This window comes from Diadema antillarum, unplaced genomic scaffold, assembly GCF_040938485.1.
Source record: "Diadema antillarum isolate AM-2024a unplaced genomic scaffold, OU_Dant_1.0 seq00002342_RagTag, whole genome shotgun sequence".
NCBI lineage: Eukaryota > Metazoa > Echinodermata > Echinoidea > Diadematoida > Diadematidae > Diadema > Diadema antillarum.
The window spans coordinates 69,883-76,078 of NW_027272957.1; positions in this window are offsets into that span (position 1 = coordinate 69,883).

Below are 6,196 nucleotides of genomic sequence, written 5' to 3' on the forward strand. Positions count from 1 at the left end.
GTTGTCTCGTTTTCTCGTTTCCTCTTGTCGTGTCAGATGTGCAAAGTGTTCTAGGCAGTTTTCTATCTGCAATGAGTCTGCTGAAATTTACATGTCAGCTGAATGTTTTAAAAAAATAAATAAATGAATATATTGTGTGATTACTGACCTATTAGGACGTGAGATAACACGGAGTTAAAAGGATATCTCTGTTTGAAGATGCACAAATGTAAAAAGAAAAGAAAAAAATACATTTTTGTCAGTATTGTTGTTTTCAAAACCAAATAACCATTCAAAAATGTTTGATATTCAACCTTTTCTGTTCCAATCTAAAGTTCCTGCCATCTCAAACTGTTCACAGCTTGGCTTTAAACATGATTGTTCTCCATTGTTTGATTGTGAAATCCTTGGCTGTACAAAAAGCCTACTGAGTGATGATTGATGTAATAATGATGATCTTCAAATTTTTGTAAAAATATAGAGATGAATAAAGTGTAATAAGAATGCAAGAGGAAGATGAGTTGATCTCCTTTAAACTTTCGTCCAGCGATGTTGAGCCTGAGATGATATTTGCAGTGTAGTTGTGGGTGAGTACAGATTTTAAGAAAAAAAACAATTATTTATGCTACAGCTCATCTGCCCTTCTAGTGTGTCGTTCTTACCATGACTATCATTTTTTGGGGTATTGTTTTTTTTTTATATGGTGGAATCACATCTAACAAAGTTGGGATATACAAAGACATGAAAAATGCAGACTTGTTGTAGATGTATAGGTATGTATGTCTACGAGTGTTTGTTCATCTGTCTGTCTCTCTTTCTCTAACTGTGATGTATGTAATGCCGTATTTGCATGATCTCTAATGCACCACAGTACTGTAAAGCAAGAAATGTTCGCGGCATGAAATTTTCACAAATTGGAGCCGTCAGCCTTTTTTCGTGGCGTAAAATTTTCGCGAATTGCCACTGGCATCCAGTGCATATACTGTAGACATGAACTTGCTTGGCTGTCACAAAATTTGCGAAATTACAATTCATGCGAACATTTCTGGTGTTACAGTAGTTATATCATGTGCATATGGTCCATGCAAGAATTTAAGCAAGAGTACATGACTGTGCCCTATAACCAAAAACAAAGTCAGTTACCGGATGCCAGTTCAGTTCGTCCAATAACAAATCGTATTTGCAGGTTACAAATGCAATGTGTACAAAGTAGGTGTATGTGTGTTTTCAAGCATGCAAGGCTTGACACATTTTTTCTTTCGTAGCCCATTTGGACCACCAAAATCATCCAATTTAAGTTTTAGGTGGCCCTGAAAATGAAGAAAATGACATGAATAAAACTATTTCATTAAGAAATAAAAAGATAGTAAAAACGATTTGGCCAAATTAAGCTGAAATATATACTTGAATTTTGAGGCAAGAAGACTAGCACTGATCACGGATGCAGCTACCCGAAATGCACGCAGTTTGATATGAAGCACTGAGCCACAAGTCATTTTTTCTATTCTGGATGAAAAAAAAAATACATAAAAACAATGCACATACTTGAAAAATTTTGGTGGCCCATTTGGGCCAACGAAACATAATTTCTTAAAAATTGGTGCCCCCCGGGCCACCATTGATGTTGAGCCTTGATATGATTATATATGAATATATATGTGAATTGATGCATACACTTAATGCTCTATGAACAAAGAGAGAACTATTAGTCTGTTAAAGTCACGAGCAATTCAAAGACAAGACAGCTCAATCTCTTCCTAACTCTGATCAGATGTCTCTTTTTTTCTGTGGTCTGTTTGAAATTCTTGCAAAAGAATTCATGGCATGAAACAATGGTGCTTCTGGATTATTCGTTTCCAAACATCGAGTGATCATTATGCGTTCTTGTTCACTCATGATCGTGTTTTGTATACTGTGAATGCTGAAATGTATTTGCATCTGTCTTCATATGTGTATGCAATTTGTGAGAATTTTCTTTCTAGCAACTGCCAGAAGTTGTTGAACTTTTAAGTGCGTAGAAGTATAAAAACCAAGAGTGATATGCTTTGTAGGTGCACAAATAGACAGTGAATGCTATGCAAGGTAGTGCCTGGTATTTTCTCCTTGTTTTTTTTTTTTTTTTTTTTGTCTGCATGATGAAGATCTTCCTTGACTGTAATCCAACTGTATGTCTAGGGAGAATTATGATAGTACTGTGTAGTTCTCCAGAATCTTGACTGTTGTCTTACTAGATTTGGGATTTTGTTTGATTTTTTTTAACATTTTGTACCATCATCTGTGGCATATTTAGTAAATTATTCTTGGTTGACTGGATGGTTTGATATGTGCATGCACATGTGCAACCGGTTTTGGAGGTGATTCTACATACATCTCACCAGCGTGTTGTACAAATTGAAGAGCATGACATGATTTTGACATATATTAGTTGTGGCATTAAGTTGTTTTACACGTTCAGATTATCTGTGATTTATTGCTTCTAGATATACTGTATGTTCATATTATATACTTATATGTATACATGTGTGTGTGTGTGTGTGTGTGTGTGTGTGTGTGGGTGTAGCCATTTAAGTTATTGTTTCATACTGCAGATATTTTATATTCTGTGATTGATATAATGAAGATAACTCTATTTTTCAAATTTTTGTGAAAGATTTAGCTTTTAGTACATATTGTCAGTCTTTATTAGTGGTTTGAATGTACAGACTAGTTTCGAAAGCTCATGTTATCTTCATAATGTTCTTAGAGGCTAGTACGCATGCGAGAGGAAAAACAAAGTCAATTTTTGGTATCGTGCAGTTCAACACACGAATCCATGAATTTCCAGCTATGACATATTTTTGTGCTCAGGACGCGTGAATCAAAAGTCATAGCTGAATTATTGTTTGTTTGTTTTTTAATACATTTGATGTGTGCTTCCCTTGGGGCCAGTTTACACAGTGCATTTGTCAGAAATTGTTTCTAGAGTTGCCCTTGCCCATCTTAAGTCCATGGGTGGGTAGCCTCTACAAAATGTCGAAGTCCCACAGTTGCTATGATGCCTACAACTATTGCATAAACCATGGAAACTGTGCCTGCATTAGCAGCAGCTAATACATCACGACCAAGCAACTGTTGCCAAGCTGGTTGCTTTAGTGGTGGTAGCGCAGCACTTTTTAAGCTCCGATTGTTGTAGGTGTTGTGAGACAATGCTCTTGAGGTCTTTATGCTCTCAAAATTTTTCAGCTTGATTTCGTTGGTTGCAAAGTTGAGTTGATGTGTTCTAAATAGCTCTTTTTCCAAGAGTTTTATTTTGCTTGGAGCATGAGCTTTGTTCTGTGAATTCCTCCGGAGGAGAGTAAAAGATTCAGTGTTTTCCAGCCAGATGAAATCCATTTCACTTGCACCTTGCATACCTGTGGAGAAGAATGTACTTAGGATAGAGTGAAACTAGCTGAAAAAATGGGTGATGTAGATTTTATTTGTTGTTATCATAGTAAAGGTGGTATTTGTGATGTTTTATGAGCTTTGTGAGTGAAATAGTTCTGTTCTGTGTTGGTTTTATTCCCCCTCGCGAAGTACATAGCATATTGCAAGTGTATACCGCGTACCCCTTCAGAAAAAAGTCTACGCTATTCAACCTCTGTTATTGTGTATATGTGCAGTTGTTCTTCATAGCCGTAAGGGTCATGCTGTTTACCAGTTGGTTGTAAAGTTGAGTCGATGTGATAATTAAATTTACATATCACATAGAGGTTATCCAGTAATTTTATTCTGATGAAATTTTGTTTTTGTTGCAAATGAAGCTGAAATCCTGAAGAAATAGTCCTTGAGAAATAAACCCTACTTTCAGCCTTGCTTCATACCAGTGTTTCAGTGGCAAATGTTTAAACATTTCAAGTTTTGAATATGTGTGTTTGTTAGATATGCTTTGAATTAAGGCCCTGGTTTTAGAATTTCATTTCAATTGAGTGTGAAGTTTGACCTGTTTTTTTCAGTATTACAAACCAAATTCAGAGGGGGCCATGTATACTGGCTGTACTTGGACCATTGTTTTTTGTGTTTTTATACGACAGTTTTAAAGAAGCTATGGTACTTAAATCCTGCTCAATGTAAAATTCTAATGATTGAAATGTATTTTTCTATTTGGAATTCCAAATTTATTGATGTGTACATATTGGGTCTCAATGCTGTGAAGCAAATATTTTACTCTGCAAGCCAATGTATGAAGTGCATTTCAAGATTTAGATTTTATACATGAATTGAAAAAAAAAAAACATGCACACACACATGCAAAAAAAAAGTTATGCTGTTTACTGTGATAGCATGGTGTTACATAGGATTTTTAGTGTGCATTATTTTGAGTGCATAAATTCTGTTTTTTCCTGTCATAGCTGATGTAAAATGTGTGTTGGCTGTGCAGTAATTCACAAAAATTGAAACGCTTTGCTAAGAACTTATTACCAAGCTGTCCACCCACTGCAATGTACAGTGGAATACCTGGTACGCAAATTGACATAGTATATGCAAGGGCAAGGCATGCTGTAAAAGTTGGGGTTTTTTTGCCAGCAGAAGTTTCGATTGAAATTCTCAAAGACCCACAACATATTTGTTTGTTTGTTCGTTTAAGTGGTTGTACAGGTCAAGTGTTGTTGAAAACAAACAAGCACATGCATGGAATAATGTGATGAGGTTCTGTACAGAGGAATCGCTCTGTGGACAAATTGTGGAATGATTCTCGTCCTGTTGAGAGTTGTGAAAAGGGGGCACCTCCACTTTGATGTGATTTGTAGTGACTTTTTAAGTTGCACGGCCGCTTTAAAGATGTGTTCATTTGATGATTGTTTTCCAAAGGGGCGAGATACGAATCCCATCATGAACACAATATGTTCCATCATGCATAGATTTAAAGACAAACAGAAGTTTGCAGCCAAGTCACAGTGTAGATGTTGATTTGAGTGCCATGAAAACATGCACCTTGCTCTTTCTTGACCGTAGTAGTTGAAGAGACAGTGCCGAAGTACACAGGACTATCAAACCAAGTGACAAATGAGATTTGTGTGTGTTACCTCAAACTGCCATAGGCATATTCACAATAATATCAACCAGTAAGATTTGTGTTTCATGGTGTCCAATGGCAGAGTTTAGTCCGGCCACGCATAACTAGCTGGCTGTGTGTTCCACTCGAGGATAGCTCTGTAAAAGGCATATTTCAACGCTTTGCAGAACCGAGATGGCGAACTTTAGTAGGTATCATGCAATATGCTCTTGCTGTTGGTCATACTGTTTCAACCACACCTTTTTTTCCTCCAGTTAATGCAAAAGCAGGAGATAGATAGGCAGCAAAAGTTTAAAGCATAGCCAAAAGAAATCGCAAAATGTAGCAATGGCATTCAAAGAGAAGAGCAAACTGCATTCAAACTTACTTCCTGTAGCTTGTTGATACAGTATTTCATGGGCTATCATTGATCTTCCTCAAGTTCGCAACAAGATCTTTGAATTTGATCCAGTCTTTAAAAAAAAAAGAAAAAAAAAGAATGAGTTAATGACTGGAACACCAGGTTCATTGACACTTCCTTCCTGTAGCTACTAGTAGTTGATATTTTGTGGCCTTTCCGTTGATGTTCCTCAGGTTCACAACAATATCTGTGAATTTGAACCCATCTCATAACTGTGTACTTTAAAAGGAAATGAGTTTGTGACTGTTAACAGACTAGCTACCCCGTAAATCACAACACACACGCATACAAGTTTGAAACAAAAATTGAAGTGAAATTTGTTGGAATTAAAATGGTGTTTGTAATTTATTCTGTTTTCATCAACAAAGAGTTGTCCATGTATTTAATTCTTTTGAGTCATTGTGTTTTGCAGAGATGCTTGATGTGTGTCAAAAATGAATCCCCATTTATCTTAATTGCTCAGATATATCTGGCAGTACACTTCTTTTCTTCTTTTTTTTTTGGATCAACATCAAGGCAGCACACAATATTTCCATTATAACTGAAGTCCTGCCTTAAGTAGCTGCAACTCGGAAACAAATTCAATACAGTCATTCTTCTTCAGTATTGACAGAACTATACAAGTTACTGATCTGCTTGGAAATTGATTTAAAGATCTGTTCACCGTTGGATATCAGTATTGCTTCAAATCAACTGAGGTGTGTGAAATAAATAGTAAGTTACACAATGAACAACGAACTGACTTTCTGATTCGAATGACACACAATTGCACACCCTGTAGA